Below are 17,981 nucleotides of genomic sequence, written 5' to 3'. Positions count from 1 at the left end.
TTATATGTATCTAAACTATGCATTGCGACCATTAAAAGTACTTTGTAACAGTTTCGCTTTTAATTATCGCCAAAGCATCTCGTCGATGTCTGTCTTGATGTCTCGCATTTTCGTCGTAACACTGAATGTCGCTTAATGCCATAAGCCGATTTTGGTGTATTTTTCTTTTTTCGACTCGAAACTTCCTGCTCATTATTATGAAAATATTATGAGTACACGAGACAGAGACAGACTGGCTGGCTGTCCATTATGCCAAGCACCAATCTGTTGCTGTTGCTGTTGAATGCCAAATTTTGTGTGCAGCTAAAATGTATCTCGCAGATACATTTTGCGTGCTGCGTGCTACGTGCTACGCGCTTTCCGCATTACAGGCGCTCAGTCATCAAATCGCTTCCACGCTCCCAGGCAACGATGAACAACGACCCCTCAACAACAACAACAACGGTCGACGTTCTTGCCTCTTGTGTTGTGTTGTGTTGCATCTGCAACATGGCTGCGTATCTATTACGTGGCGTTCACTTATGCAGATCAGCCTAGCACTTGAATGTTTTCAATTGCTGAGATGCGTGAGGCAGCAGCAACAGCAACATGTGCATCATCTCACGGATGCTTCGCAGCATACTTATTATAATAATTTTCGTAATGCCTGCGCCTTCCGCGTTTATTACACTTTAATGCGCTTGCCCTCTAATGGGCCATAGCTCTGCTCTTATCAGCTAGCCAGCCAGCAGGCTATCGAATGTAATTATGCACTTAAAGAACGAACTAGCCACCAACTTGGTTGGCGCCGCAAGGGGGCAGCGATCATGTTAATGACTTTTGGCTGCGACTCGCATCGCTTGATTGATTTGTTTTGCTGTTGTTGTTTATGCAGAGAGTGTTGCATGTGTGCCTTGAGTTCCCACTGCCAAAAGGCCAAGCTAGCGATATTATTTGTGCTGTGGCAGACATGCAAGCAAATAAACAATGCATATATTCAAGGGGAAGGCTGCTTCAACAAAAGGTCATCTCTGCACATATGTGGAATTTCACAAGCCCATTATAAACATCGCACATGCATCATCATAACGATCTCTCTCGATGCTCAAATTCAAATGCTTTTTCGCAACGGTGTTTTCTTTTTTTTTTTTTAATGTTTTATGCCGCGCTCTTGACCGGTTTGTACAGCTAAAGCTAATGTTCAAGACGAGCTCAGATCACATTTTGCTGTGTTACCGGCTACAACAACGGGGCATTTTGCAATGGGAGACGAGGTCAAGGGGCGCCCACAAATCTATAAACAAAAATGCTTGTATCTCGCTCAACAAAAATGGAAAATATAGACAACAAGAGATCACAGTCTTTGCCTCTGGCTAATAATATTATCATAATGCGGCTGTTTGCATGTGAGTTTGTTTTTTTTTTTCTTTCTTGGTTTTCTGTTTTTGCGTTTGCCAAGGCTAAGGTCGGACTCATAGACGAATGACGTGGGCGCTGTTAATTCAATGTTAAACGCATGTTAAGCCAATGTTAAGCACGCACTTGTGGTGAAAGCCAAGGCAATGAACGCGATCGCGATTCACGATGATGTACCATAATTGTGTAACAACACACAAAGCCCATCTAAAGGGAGTTCGATGTGCGCTGTGTTTAATGATGAAAATTGTGGAAAATCATTGTGCATTGAATAAGTAACAATAGTACAAGCTTAAAGAGAAATTATTAAAGGTAATAACATAGCTAAACATTTCCGCAGTTTAGCGCACAAAGATTTGCCATCTTAATTCAAATGCCAATTCAAATTCTTCTGGTTTGCAAATTGTCTTGCAGGATGCTGTCAATCACAATTAAGGGCGCACTTTTCCGGCTAGTTTTGCACACAAGGTGACATCACTTTCCCATTACCCATTATGCAATTGTCTCCTAGCTGAAATTCTAACTGTTGCCGCTGCAAACGGAACTGATCACTTAAGTGGAGACGCAAGGGGAACTAATAATAAACACAAGGGGTGCATGAGCACACGCGCAGATGCAGCCATAGATACAGATATAGATACAGATACAAATACAAATGCATAATGATATAGGTCTAATTATATATATAAGTAAAATGGTTTCATTCACGGCTCGAGCTGCTGTTTTGGGAAGTGCATAAATGAGGAAGTCGCTGTGGCATGCCAGAGGGAAGGCAGCTCTTCCCCCTCCCCTTCCCTCTAGCACTCTCTCTCTCTCTCTCTGTCTTTGCATTCTTCGTCGCTTAGAAAATGAAAATGCATTTCCATGCTGGCGGCAATGAACATTTTCACTCAACAAAAGCGCTTTGATTAGGCGGGCGTGTTAAAAATGGGGGGAATGCTGCTGCTGCAGTTGCTTGCCACATGTTTAACGGTACGTCTCTGGGTTGATTTGATTTATGTGGCAGCCACAACAACACAAGCAACAACAACAACTCAATTTGGCAGTGTCATAAAGCACAGAAAATTCCACAACACACAGAGAGAAGTAAACTTAACCTTTTATCTGGCCAAAGCATTAATTTAATTTCAACAAAAATATTATATGGCATATCTTTATTTTCTCGAGTTTCTTGAGTGCCCTCTCCCTCTCCCTCTGTCTCTCTCCCACCGCCCCCTCAACGCTCGTCATGCTTGGCTGCCAATGAAACTGAAACATAACGCTACTTTTGCTTTTTTTTTTATGTGCAGGCGCGTAATTAAGTTGCGAGCTGCCAAGCTGCGAGCTGCGTGCTGCGTTTGCGCTGAGTCTCAGATGAGGTGACCAGCTTCAGCTTCAGCTACAGCTTCAGGTAGTACTTGTATCTGCCCCTTGCAATCTACATAGCTATGTTAACTATGCCATTGCCACGCACAGTGAGCGTAACAAGTATACGTACAGCTGTTGTCGCCGTTAGACAAACATTATACCATCTTCCAGTAATTTATAATAATCGCAACGAGTGCTGCAATGCTTTGTTGCTGTGTCATCTGTCAAAATGTATCTTTATCTTCGGGGGAATATTTGCTAATTCTCTTTAATATAGTTCGGGTATCTTAGCTCTTGAAAAATGCATCTAATTTATTTAAAATGTTGCTGAAAACTTGACAGCAAATTAGCTCTTCATAAACTAAGTTTTGTGCAACTTCTTAATCAACCAAAGCGTCTGTCAATTTTCCTCTTTCTCCGATCAATCTTTTGTTTAAGCTCTCTCACGAAATTTCCCTGCTTATCGCCACATCTACATACATCGTAAAGTTTCCCAAAAATATATTACTGTCAGCTTTGCAGTGTTTTATAATAATCGCAACACTTGGATACTTTGTCATCTGTCAAAATGTATCGGGAAATATTTGCTAATTCTCTTTATATAGTTCGGGTATCTTAGGTCTTGAAAGTTCTTTAAAAGTGCATCGAATTTATTTAAAATATTGTTGAAAACTTGACAGCAAATTAGCTGTTCATAAACTAAACGTGATCTTAGTTTTGTGCAACTTCTTGATCAAGCAAAGCAGCTGTCATTTTTCCTCTTTCTCCGATCAATCTTTTGCTTAAGCTCTCACGAAATTTCCCTGCTTATCGCCACATCTATATTGTAAAGTTGCCCAAAAATATATTGCTAACAAGACAGCTCATGTGGTGAATGCCTTTCTAGCTGTCAAATTTTATTATTTATAGATCGCAGAATGCTGCTGAAATTTAATTAATTAGTTATGGACTTGAGAGCTGCCTCTCATTCTCTCAATCGTTCTCCATCTTCTGTGTAATTCTATTCTATTTACGTAGCTGAAAAGCATTTGCCATGCTGGGCTACCACATTTGATAATCACGACGATCGCAGCTCAGCTCAGTTCGTTCAACTTTCGATCAATAATGGTTCTATGAGCATTTGATATTTGGTCATGGCTTTTCATGCTTTGCTGAGAGAGAGAAGCTTTCGTCTTTGATTGTTTATATTGTGCTCATGGATTGCTGCTAATTAAGTACAACAAAACTCTTTCAATTTGCCGAGCTTTGAAATGCAAATAAGCAGCTTGAATTTGGCTCGCATTTCGTCGTGAAGGGAAGTTCTTTGTTTAGGCTCAACAAACAGAGATGAGACGTCATCCGTTGGTAGATTTGTTGTTTGTTGTTGGCCTACACCGCTGGCCATTGCAATAAGGCCAGAGTCTTGGCGAGTATTTTGCAACCGGTCAAGGTGAAAGTTGCAACACCTGCCCGAAGCATGCAACTGCAACACAGCAAAAAGCAAAGCTGTCCATTTGGTTTTTGACAAATTAATTGTGCAGCTAAATAGCAATTTGTAGCCTCGACTACAAGCAGTTTGTGTGTGCGCGCAATTAAGTTGCGTTTTAGCCGTAACTTTGTGAGTTATCAACAGAAATTAATGCATAAATTAAGAAGCGTTGCGCTCAAGTGGAAATGCAAATGGAAATGCCCTGTTGTTGTTGTTGCTGATGCGAAGGCGAGGCAATGTCAATGCTTGAGCAAATTAACTTGAGCTTCATTTGCAGTGACATTTGCTGCAAATCAACGGCGGGTTGACATACCCCATGCACCATGCGCCATACATGTTGCAAGTGGCAGCATCAAGCGATCGTAGCTACCAAGCGTTTTCTGCTCCATTGAAGCATTCAATTGAGGAGCGACTGCGTCTCCAACTTCAACTTCAACTCGGACGCGGACTCGACTCTTGGGCGTAGACATGCTACAAAAAGCAAATGATGCCACTCAACTCGTTTTTTTCCTTTTTGTTATTGTAGAAAGTTGCAGTCTCTCTCTCTCTCTCTGTGTGTGTGTGCAACGTGGCTGATCGAGTGTCTGCATTTCGAATGCTGCTGCTGCTTGCATTGGCCAGCTTCAGTTCAGTTAACGGTTAGAAAAGAACGGCATTAGCCATGGCATAAGCATAAGCAACAAAGTCATTTGGGCTTTTGGGGGATTGTGTCATTGACTGCGCATAAATAACCAATCATAAAAGCCTCTCTTCATAATGTACGCATTAGAAGTGCTTAACCGGTTTCTCACTAGCCCATTGATGTCAACTACAGTTACAGCTCAAATAACCAGAAGAAGCTGCGAGTTGCGAGTGTAAAGAATTTCTTAAGCTATTGGCTATGAAAATTATGTCAAATTTATAAGCTTAAAGACAGCCATAGAATTTGATGCATACCAAAGCGGAGGCTGATGATAACAGCGAGTGTTAACAGTATTTTAATTTATAGTGAATTTTAAATCAAGAATGTGATAATGATGAACGAGTAAATAAGCTGATAGGAATGCTAAGCTTAACTAGCAAAATGTCAAGGCCTTTGACAGTGATAAGAAAGTTTTCTCAAGCATAAGTAAATAGTTGACAACATTTCTTCGAAGATAACAATAGAGTAACAATAGTTTCCCCTTTAATTAGCAGTCAAATTTCAGTTTATTGAACTCGATTGCAGTTATAAGTTTTAGATTATGTCAGCTTTATTAGCTAAAGTCTGCAAATTGAACTATTTATTAACATTTGTGACAACAGACTGTTAAGTAACAGCTGTTAATTTTGTATCTTTAATTTAACTTAATCTTGACTTCAACTTAACTTTAATTTGACACATTTTTCTGCAATTATTTGGAAATTTATCAGCTTAAAGACAAAGATGCATAGCTTATAGCAATTACTACTTTTCACAGATTACTGTTAGTCATTTCTGTTTGCAACTCTGTTAAGTTGTTGAAGCGCTAATAGGACAGTCGGAAAAGTTCTTGGCACATAATCTAATCAATTTTGCAGCCACTTGTTGTTGCCAGCAGCAACAAGACGAGGCGTTGGCCTGCTGCTTGGCAATGCATCTGCAACCCAATCATCATCTTCATCAACACAGCAACTACATCAACAACTGGCAACGTTGTTGTCGTCGTCTGTTGTCTTTGCCCATGCCAAACGAATGACAACTTGCAAAATGACTCGAGGTCTGGCTGCATAATTTATGCAGATGGAGATGCAGTTGCTGCTGCTGCTGTGGCAGTTGTTGCATGTAGTGGCAGCCAGTTTTGAGTGAAGCGACGCATCGACCACTTGCCAGACAAGCTGGAAAACTGGCAACTGGCGGCATTTAGAGTTGGCTATTAAGGCGAACGCCCATGCATATTCAGTGCCATAATCCCAACGGTATTTTAATGCCAAATGCTTACTCACTTCAATGCTGTAGTAGACAAGACACAAAACCCGTTTTTCCGGTAATGACCTTCAGTGTTTGCTTTATTATCATCACTTCTCCCCACACACACACACTTCTTTTTAGCACAGCGGATGCTCTGGGGTTCACTTACTCCCATTTACCCATTTCGAGGTGTTTGAATTTCTGCTGAGCAGACTTCCTGAACATGCAATGCCAGCAATAACGATTTAAATTGTTACTTCTTGTAGATTCAAATCAAGCTCCCATTTGCACAGTTCTCTAACCGAAAAAAGAAAACAACAAACGCACAAAGGCAATTTCAATAGCAGCCAACAACGATGAATTACAAAGCACCCCCTTCAGGGCCATTAACTGTACACGATAGCCATAGAAAATGGCCAAAACAATTAATTACATATGACTGATTCCGATACCACATCCAAATCCAGTTCTTAGCAAGTTCTCTTCTCTTCTCTTCTCTGCTCTCCGCTTGAAAGCAGCCCACACTCGACTGCTGTCACTCTTGATGCTAATGATCAAATCCAACAGCCGACCAAATGGAATTTCTGTTAATTAAACAGTTGTCAGCAAGAGTAACAACAACTTCACAACCCGACCTCTTGGCTAACCTGTTAACTGATCTGATTTATCTGCGATTTCTGACTGCGCTTTCAATGCTCTTGCAGCTGGCTTACACTTTTAAATTACGAAAGGAGTGCGAAACTGCAATTGATTCGTTGAAATGGAAAATATATTAAATTCGATTTTATAGCTTCGATTTTAAGAAAGGATAGATACAAGTTGGGACAGCTTTAATAAAAGTTCCTTTAATGTATAAACGATGGCAAATTGCTTTAAAAGTTATTTAAATTTATATACCAAGGAATTTATAGTTTAAGAATCCTACAAATTTGGTTGAAATCAAATTAAAAACATAAAATTATTCTAAAAATAATCGCTTTACTTTGGTTAATATATATTTTAGTATATTTTCAATATGAAAAGCAGCTTTTGGTATATTTTAATACCTCTATGTATATTTCAATGATAATACTGATTTCTTCTGTTTCGTTGCTATTGAAAATAAAAATTAATAAAAATGTTGTTGAGATCACATTAAAAACTTAAAAAATTTTCTAAAAATAATCGCTTTCGGGTGTCCATTACTTTGGTTGATAATCTAGTATATTTTCTGTATGCGGTACATCATGAATGTAATAATATCGTTATACTAAATTTAGCTTTTGGTATATTTGAGTACTGTTAGATATATTTCAATGATAATACTGATTTTTTCTTGGTTTCGTTGTTATTGAAAATTAAAATGAATGAAAAATTGGTTGAGATCAACTAAAAAACTTATCAATTTTTGAAGAAATAATGGTTATTGGGATCTTGTTTGCTTTAACTGACAATGTGGTATGGTTTGTATCTATGATATATCTTAATTGTAAGAATATCGCTTTACCTTCTGGTAAATTCTAGTATTTTTTGGTATATTTGAAAGATTATAATGATTTTTTCATTGTTTCGCTGTTATTCAAAATGTGTAGAGATTATCTTATTTCTTACTTGTTTCTTTTATTGATCCATCAAAATGGGTTTCAAGATACATAAATTATTACTCGCTTTGCAATTAGTTCATATTGTTGTTCAACCTCTTGATGTAAACTTAATTAAACTCTTGTGGTTACAGACCAACTTAGACTGGTAACTGTGTAATTATTCCCGTTGCAAATCGAAGCTAAACCCTGTAGTTTGTAACTGCATAAACATGTCACGCAAATTGCAATTTGTGCTTTTTCTTAAAGTGCAAATTATGCAAATATTTCTAATTGCCTTTGATTTATACTGGTTGTGACCATAAAGCGTCTGTGTAGAGTGCAATTCCAATCAAAATGCCATTTGATTTAAAGCAAATTGGCAATTGGCGGCCGGTTCGTTCGGGTCAGAAGAACAAGTGTAAGCCATGGTCGAAGCTGCTTCATAATGGTAAAAGCAACCAGCAAACAGCAGTAAAAAAAAAAAACCTCTTACCAACTTGTGGCATGTTAACCTTGATAAAACGCTTCTATGTGTGTTTTTTTTGCACTGCGCATTGAAAGGCATAAAAAGCAAAGTGTTCAAGTGCATAAAACTCGATGCAAGTTGGTCAACAGCTTGGTGAGAGAGTGACACTACACAATACAAGCTTGGCTCTCGATTACAGACTTTGGTGTCGATTATAAATGCCTTGCAAATGCCAACACCTTAGTCTGGGTCTGGCCAAGAGAGAGGGGATAAAGAAGAGATGGAGGGGGCAAGAAATACGAGCGTAACGTGCATCGAATTCGGGTCATTGCTTGAGTCTTGGCGCCGCGCAATGTTGCGGGCGGGCAAAGAGACTTGGCACGGATTTAACATTTGGTAATTCGATTTGCAAAACTTGAAAATAAAGTAAAACAATACAAAATAATGAAATTGCATGCAGCCCTCAGGGCATTGAACTGAACAGAATGCACGAATATTCACAGTCGAATGTCTCGTAGTTTTTGTAGTTGTTATTGCAATTGTTTTTGACAACAATCGAAATAAATGTTGCTTCATATTTTTCTGTGCAGGCAAACAAACTGGAAAACAATCAAGCTAAACGAGCAGCAAAACGTGCCAAAGCAACACACAAAGTTTAAACGGGTAAGCGAAATTTACCTTTTTTATTTTCTGGCTCTTTCTTTCTTTGGCCATAATTTTCCAACGAAATTCACACAGAATGCAAAAATGCGTAACCGCGAAACGTCGCCACCGCATTTCAATTGCTTGGCATGCAACATGGCCATTTGGCCTGTGAGCCACGCCCACTTCTTCAGCAAAGCGCCCACTTCTTCAACTGGTGTTTGAGTGTGTAATTTGCAAGTGCAACTGCAGCTGCGAATGCAATTGAAGACCTGTCAGACTCTGGCATGTAAAACACTTGTAATTCGACGCGACTGCCACTAACAATGTTTGTGCCTTTGGAGAGAGTGGAGAGAGGTGGAGGGGGACAACTCTCACGGGCTGTCCCGTGTTGCAACACCGGGAAACATTGCAATCGCAATGGCAACTGGCAACCGTTGAAGTGTGTGGCTTCAACTCACCAACTTGCAGTTCGTTAGCAGCATTTTCAATTGAATACCTTAATTTGCCACCATATTAAACAATGTGTGTACGTGTGTGTGTGTGTGTGCAGTGCTTCCAGATGACAATCAATGAACTCGAAAGAGAAAGAAAGAGAGAGGAGAGTGGGAAATTGGAGAAGGGAGCGTAAGAAGCTTCAAAAGTGAAACCAAACAGCAAATTAGATGTGACGATTGCTTGCCAGCACTTTAATTGAATAATCACTTTAATGTGCAGGGCGTTAGATTAATTGCAATTGATAAGCCATAAAATTGTGCACAGAATAACCTAAAGGGAAAATATTATCATGTCAAGCTTTCATTCATTCTAAAAGCACATTAGGTTTGACTAATTAACAAACATATTATTAGTTGTAGTTATTCAAATTTATAGTTGATGCATTCTTAACTTCAAAACAGTATTATTGTCAAAATATACCAAATAATAAACCGCAAAAACAGTAAAATATACCGAAGATCATATTTGGTATATATCATAAAGGCCAAAATATACCAGACTATCAGCCAAAGCAAAAGTATTTCTTAAATAGAGAAATTTCATTAAAGAATTTCAAGTTATTCTTAAAATATACCAAATGATAAACCGCAAAAAATACTAAAATATACCAAATATCATATTTGGTATATATCATACAGGTCAAAATATACTATATTATCAGCCAAAGCAAATGTATTTCTTAAATAGATTATCAGCCAAAACAAAAGTATTTCTTAAATAGAGAAATTTTATTATAGAATTTCAAGTAGGGAGTTAGATTTATGGCAATTGATAAGCCATAAAATTGTGCACAGAATAACCTAAAGAGAAAAAATTATCATGACCAGCTATCATTTATTCTAAAAACACATCAAGTTTGACTAATGAAGCAACATATTTATTGATGTAGTTGAAATTAATAGGTGACGCATTCTTGACTTCAAAACAGTATTATTCTTAAAATATACCAAATAATAAAAAAGCAGGAATACTAAAATATGCTGAGGTCAAAAGTATTTCTTAAATAGAGAAATTTCATTACAGAATAGAAGTAGATAATGAATTTGCAATAGCATTTCTTTTAACCAGCTCAAAGAGAAAACTATTAAATACTCGTATACTTTACTCTACAACTATAATTAGATGCCCCCAGCTCGTCAAGCATTTTCAAGAATAATTTATGCTTTACAAGTTCAAAAAGTCGACTGCTTTAATGACTTTCGTGTCAGAATGATAATAATCTCTGCCATCTCTGCTATGCCATGTAAATAATAAAACATGCGAGATCACTCGACTTGAGTTGGCAAGCATTTAAAATAAACAAGTAAATACAATTATAATTAGTTTAATAGGTGGCAAATGCTACTCCCGCTAAACGCTGAGCAGAAGACAATTGCGGAGAATTTCAGATTTAGAAAAATGTAAAGAAATGAAGACAAAACAAATGGCAGCTGCTTCAGCGTTTAGTCTGAGAGATTTGTTGTTTTGTTGTTGCTTGTTTTGGAATGAGCAGCGACAACAATAAAACTTTCCATTTCTAACAAAATTACACTCGACTCGAAACGAGTCAGAAACAAAAGCAAGACAAATTTATCTCGATTTCTTTTGAAAAGTATTTTAAGCTTTTCCAAAAATACTTCGTGCGAATGTTGACACAGAACCAATTTGTGTGGCAGCGTTTATGAGGCAGAACGACCTATTAATTAGGGCAGCAAATGATGAGGTGCTAAAGTGTTGTGATACGAGTTGCATGTTATACTACACACACACATGCAACAGCATGGCTGCCACACACACACTCGCACACACAGACGCTTGATTGACAAACTGAAAAATTGCATTGTGCTGGGTTGACTGGAAAGGGAAGAAGAGCCGAAGTGAGGGAGGGAATGCCGCTAAACAAAAGCTGTTGACAATGTGTTGAATTTAATGAAGAAAAATGTCACTCACATTTAATGCCATAAACTGACAGCAGCAGCGGCATCTTCTCCTCTTCAGACTGTTGTTGCTGTTGTCTGCATTAAAAGTGCATTAAAGCAAATTGCACAAAAAATGCTATTACGAAAAAAAATGAAATAAAAACACAAACAGCAAAACGGTGCGTGAGAAAGACGGCGCGACAAAAACCGCTAGAAAAACGCGCTCAACAATTGGCGCGATTGCAACAGCGTGCTGTCAAAATGTTAATGGGTTTTTTTTTGCAAGAGGGCGGAGGATACTTCGATGGTTGCCGTTAGATAAAGCGATAAGCGTCAAGCAAACGCTTCAATATTGCCAGCTACCTCAATTGACAATTTCAATTGAGTTTTTCCTCGCTCCCCTCCAATTTCTTTCTTTAACTCTTCGAGCCATTTTTGGCGTAGGCGACAGTGAAAGTTGTTGGCTGTCAGTTGAAGCGATTTGGCCGCAAAGTACACACAGGTAATTAATGCCAATTAAATGTCAAGTCGAAGCCCAAACACGCGCTGACAGTCAGAGACGCTGTCTCTCTGCTGCGGGTCGTGTTAACAAACGGCAACTCAATTGTTGTGTTGTGTTCGTTGACCGCCCCGAAAAAACGAAAAAAACAGAAAAAACTTTGACTTTCAAATGTGTTGCAATGCTGCGAAATGCTGCAACGTTGCACTGATTAATTAAGCCCAGACAAATGCCTTGCGAGCAAACTCTTTGCTCTGCCAGCACTCAATTGATTTCATTTCTCACGACCGACGACGCGACGTCAGGCTGTCAGGCTCGTGAGTTGCCCAGCGTTGCAAGCTGTGCTTCAATTAAATACACAGCTGCAACTGTTATCGTTGCTGCTTCAACTGCTTTGGCTGCTGGCACCCACAACTCTCTAGCTGAAGCCATGCGTCATGCGGCACTTTCTACGAGAAAGACAAAAGAAAAGCGCAAGTTGCCCGCGGGTCGATGGGCAAGCTGCAAGCTGCAGTTGCCACTTGTGTTGTCTGTGCTGTAACTGCAACAAAGTTATTTATGATTATTTAATGCCATCGTGTTGCTGCCTGCAGGTTCATTGCCCAAAAAGTTGCAAGCAATCGCTGCCATCGTCTATCACATTGTTGCAGCTTTTCTCTCTCTGTTTGAACTTTGAACTTGGCCAGCCAAACGACTCGACAGCGCTTTCATCGTCGTCGTCATCGTCTCTAATTGCCTTGTGTCCTTGTGCACACACACGGCGTATACGTAATGCCCAGCATTGAATAATAATAATACGACCAGTTGCACAACTGTATTTGGCCAACAAACAAATTGGCAACTTGACTAACTCAGCCTGGCTGGCCTTTTGGCATATTTAACGAGTCGCATACGAAGTATCAAGTAATTGTAAGTGCACGTCTAGATAGAAATTTAAACACGTTGACCAATATTTTGCAACATATTATTAACATGCGCTCAAATGTCAATTTCAAACCCAAATTACGAGCATTATCTCTGCTGTTGTTGTTTCTAGTCTGTCTGCTGTGTTTGCAACTGCAACTGCAATGCAAATAGTTGTTGACCTTTGGTATACAATTACATAGCTCGACTGTAGACTGTAGACTGCATATAGACATCGATGTTTGTTGGCCTGCCCAAAATGTGTGCCACTCAGTCAGTCCAACCTTTTCTTGGTATTGGCAAATTGTTCTTGTCTTGATTTACTATAATTGTTGTTTGCAGTTCTCGCTGTTTTTTTGTTTGCTTGCTGTATTTATTTTATTGTGCCATAAAAGTCAGACACAGCTGACGCCTCGCAAAAAGGCAATCAGCAGTCGCAAATAAGCGGAAAACTTAGTCAAAATATGGTCTAATAATTGCAACACGACTCGCAGCTACCTTGTATGTTCTAGACAGATCTAACAAGAAAGCTACAGTTGAGTGTGCTCGACTGTGAGATACCCGTTACCTGAACCAGAACTGTGCAGTATTATCATATATCAAATTAATATTTAGAACAAATAGTGATTTATACCGAAATGTATATTTTGTATATTAAGTATACTTTATGCTCGTAAGAAAGCTTCAGTTGAGAGCGCTCGACTGTAAGATACCGGTTACCCGCTTTCCGATAAAGCACAACAGAGCAGTATTATCATTTACTCCGAAATGTATATTTGGTATATTAAATATACTTTATACAAGTACATAAGAAAGCTACCACAAAATACTGTTTTATACCAAAAAATATACTTTTACAAATATTCTTACTTACATTATTCTTACAATCGAGTGTTCTCCACTATGAAATACCCGCTCCCCATACTCAATAGATGCTGAACATTGTAGTATTATCATTTAAATATACCAAATGAATATTCATATTTTTGATATTCGAAAAAAATACTGATTTATAACGAAATGTATATTCGGTATATTGGAAATGTTTTATAGAATTAAGAAACTTACCACAAAAATGCTGATTTATTCCGAAATGTATATTTAGTATATTTAATATACTTTACACTAGTAGGAAAGCTACATCGAGTGTGCTCGACTATGAGATACCCGCTACCCGTACACAATAGAGGATGAACATTGCAGTATTATCATTTAAATATACCAAAAAATACTGAATTGTAACGAAATGTATATTGGGTATATTGAATATACTTTATGGGATCGAAGTTGCCTCATTCGGCACAAAGTTATATTACCTGATAGGTACCGGATATAAAAATGACTATAAACTTAAAAGTTATTGATGAAAACATTCAAAGCCGCTCGTTGTGCATTTTGCTGGGTATATAACTCTAGCAGATTTATAGCTATTTGTAAGCAGGTAGTACTTTAACTTTGTACGAATCGCTTTGATGCTATTGTTTTCGCATTGTGTTTGTGTTTGCTGAAGTTTTATGGGTTCTACTCTCGCCGCATTTGAATGCGAACCGGTTGCCCGCCGGCTGAGTAGAGTAAACAATTGTCAAACTGCCACGATGACTTAATGCCCAGAGTTATATAGAAACCCACAAAAGCCGCCATTTGGTCCAGACGCTTGTCAAAATATCTGCAGCTGACTGCTGACCGGGCCGCAAAACGATGTTGCATGAGTCATGCAGCATGCGGCAACCGCAAAGCTGCAACTGCAACAGCGCAACTGGAACTGTCTTGACCAGGTTTTGCCAGCAGCGAGCCTGACAGGCAACAAATGGTGCTTGCTAAATTGTTGCATGCCACAAAACGGCGACAAAAGTTTTCGAATACACACGCAATCCCACGCAACAGGTTTTTCTTTCTTCCTTTTTATTTTACATACTATAGTATATATATTTTTTATAGGCTGCGCTTGGCACAGCTGGCGGAGCAGAACTTTAAGTTTTATCACAGTTTCTACGCATCATAAAGTGTTTTTTTACTGTGCATAATTAAAAATTAAACAAAATTACAGAGTTGAGAACCGGACTCTGTGTTTATTAGTCAGTGTGGTCATAAAAAATGAAAAGATGAGGAGCTCGTTTGGTGTCTTGAAATGCGATGCGAGTAAGTGACACATTTGTGTTCTGCTTTTGGGACTCCTCATTTATTTAATGAAGCAACAACATGTTGCAGCAACACATGTGCGTCGCGACGCCAACGACAACTGAAAGTCGAACCTGTTCTTCTTGTGGCACCACAGAGACGCCAGTCCAGACCACGCCACACCACGTTGTTGCATGAATGAATGCGTTTCCATTTATTTAATTTGCAGTCTTTTGTTGCAGCTGCACCCCAAAAAAACAAAATTGAAAACGATGCTGCTGTGGCTGTTGGCGTCGTCTCGTCTTTCGCCCTTGCCGCACGCACGCAAAAAATGAAAACAAAGTTGAAGTCGACGCCAATCTCTGGGAACTTAACCTTGAATCATTTGGCTTAAGAAGAACGAGAGTGCATGCCACACATGATTACATATGTACATTCCGATGTAAACATGTACATACATACATTCCGTTCTTTGCTTATGTACATTCTTGATCAAAGCCAAACAAGCCGCTGCGAATCTGCGGCAAATTCACACATCCATCAAATGGAAGCCAAATGGTAGCATATTAAATAAGAGTTCTCTCTCACTCTTTTATTCGGTGGCAGATCTGGTTGATTGATAGCACAATTTTGCAGGAAAAAAGCAACCTAAAGTCGGTCATAAGTAGTGTGAAACCATAAAGCTCGCGAATCAAGATCAACGTGTGTGCTTTGACGGCACTTAGCATTCATTGTTTGGGTTTTCTTGACAACTCAATCTGCGGCATCTTTCCACTTAATCGCAATAGATGCGCCTTTGTAAGCAAGCTCATTAAATCAAGTTAGTTGACTTTCCTTAAGATTGCTCCCCTCCGAAAACTTCTTCATAATTTAATTGCTGCAGCTGTTATAATTGTTGTTCTTCATTTTGTTGTTGTTGTTGTGGTCTCGCAAGTTTGTTGTTATACCTGTTGACAGGCCTCCAGCTTTAGTCCCCAACATCCGGCCAGTTCGAGTTCTCTCTTTAGGCCGCCTAAAGCAAACGCGCAACGAGTGCCATTTGGCTAATGACATCTTTGGATTGGCTTTAATTGTATAAACCTGACTTATGAGCTGAGCGCAGAGTCTAGGAAATCCAATGCCTTGGCTTAATTAGTTCTCGCGACGCAGTTTGCCAACTTCGGAGTTTGTTTATTAATGAAGTTTGACATTGAAATCAGCGCTCGCAAAATGCTTTTGAACTTGTCAAATGGCGGATATCCTATGACTGCACAGCAGCTGTGAATGTGTCAAGTGTCTAAAGTTGTTGTTAAACAAAAATCATTTCCGAAAATGCCATAAAAGTGAACACATGCATGAGTAATAAGAGATGTTTAGTTAAAGTAAATTGTTGAAATATAAGTAAAGAAAACTTCGGTAAATAAAACGAAAGTTGTATTGAGTGAAAACACATTTTTATGAATCATTAGAAGTAGAAATTAAATTAAATAAGGAAATGTTGTCAACGAAGTGGAAATGTGAATATGAGCATTTTTAACATAGCTAAGGTATACATATACATATATGTATAGTATTCTTTAAATAGTTTTCATTGGTACTATTATAAGCTGAAGCTTATAGAAGAATAATAGAAGAAGTTTAGTTAAAGTAAATTCTTGAAATAGAAGTAAAGAAAACGTTAGAAAATAAAACGAAAGTTGTTGTACGTTAAAAATTCATTTGTGTTGTATGATTCATCAATAGAATAACTTAAATTATTTCAAGAATAAGTTGATGACAAAATTGACAATAGATTATGAGCATTCCTGATATTCTAGAATGTTTAGTTTGTTATAGAATTTTTGTTCATCACTTATAAATTATGATGCTACATAATGATATATTAATAATCTATAACAGCAACCTCTCGTTGTATGTAGGAGTCTCTAAATTCGGCCTTCAACTTTCCACTTTGACAACGCCAAATTAACGGCATTTATGGCTCTCAATATATAGTGACTAACATGCATATATTAATTGAGACTTTTGTTCTAATCAGAACAATCGCGTCACAGAGCAGCTCAATTTCCAAAAGTCTAACAACATTTTTGCTTTGTTGTCTAATAGCCCAGCTGCCATTTATGGCCATCAACGCGATGTTGACATTTAAAAGCGGCGCCCACAACATCCGTCGACAATCTGAGCCCAACCCGAAATAGGCATTTAAAGCTCAGGAATTTGTTGTGCATAATTCTCATATTCATACATTTAATAATTTTTTGGGTAAATATTGGATCAGTTTAAGTACTGCATTGAGTTGAATTGTTTCACGCATAATGAGATGGGAATAAATATAAAAATAGTGTTTTGCATAATCCAAAAGAACGCAACGGAACGAAGGCATCCATATCGCAGGTGTATATATGTATGTGTATAGTAAAGTATATATCTATGGCATTTACATAACGTTCAGCGTGTATAAATAAACATGGAACGACGCAGAAGCCGAGAAGAAGCTGTCGACGCAGCCACGCATAAATCTCCCATGTAAATGTGGCACAAAACTGAAGAGATCTCACAGCTCACAGCAACGGGCCAAACTCTAATTTAAATATCTTCTCAGATCATTTCTCGTCTCGTTATGTATTCGAAATGTGGCATCTTTTTTGTGGTGGTGATTTGTAGAGCCAAGAAGTTGTGAATTGGGTGAGGTTGCAACTTGCAACGCTTCATCGCTTGATCTCTGACTCAATTTGGAGCAGGCTGGAATTCAGTTCTGCTAATGGACCATTTGATTTGCCTCAGCTGTTTTCATTCAATCATCATCATCGCTTCTCTGTTTCTTCTTTTTTATGTGCTGTTCCTCAGCGAGTTACAAATGTATACCAAATTCCAGAGACATTCTCCTGAGTGGGCAATTTACGCCTTGCAGCAAACCGACAAAAAGCAAACATTCGACGGCAGTTAGAAGTAAAAAAAAAATAAAATAAAAACTGCAATTGCCGCGGGAAAAGAAAGAGAGAACTTTCCTGTGTGTGTGTTGGTTAAACCTGTTGGCCCCATTCGGTCTCGAGACGGCGGTCAGTTAACTGTTTTTGGCTTTTGTGGCCTGCAAGCGGCACAATTTTTCGTATGCCAATCGCTGGATTCGTTTAAGACAAATGCAAAATTATTGAAATGGGTTGACGGGCCTCGAAACGGGTTTTCCATTTTGGGCCAAAAATACCAACACTTACAGCATTCTGCTGCATCAATTAAATGCCACAACTCTGGAGCCCAGCTGACCGAGTTTAAACGAGTACGAGTAGCAATTTGACT

At 38.6% G+C, this 17,981-nt stretch overlaps 1 protein-coding gene across 1 annotated transcript in view; it reads left to right on the top strand.

The window, feature by feature from the left end:
• Window positions 1-17,981, top strand: part of LOC132787361 (serine-rich adhesin for platelets) — a 37,591-nt gene that overhangs the window by 10,113 nt on the left and 9,497 nt on the right. The window contains exon 2 of the mRNA XM_060794362.1: window positions 8,738-8,810. The gene's annotated coding sequence lies outside the window, so the exon portion shown is untranslated. The remainder of the gene's footprint in view (window positions 1-8,737; window positions 8,811-17,981) is intronic.

The sequence above is a fragment of the Drosophila nasuta genome, chromosome 2R (genome assembly GCF_023558535.2).
Source record: "Drosophila nasuta strain 15112-1781.00 chromosome 2R, ASM2355853v1, whole genome shotgun sequence".
NCBI classification, from domain to species: domain Eukaryota; kingdom Metazoa; phylum Arthropoda; class Insecta; order Diptera; family Drosophilidae; genus Drosophila; species Drosophila nasuta.
The sequence above is the reverse complement of the archived record's forward strand: the minus strand, read 5'-3'. Positions and strand labels throughout refer to the sequence as shown.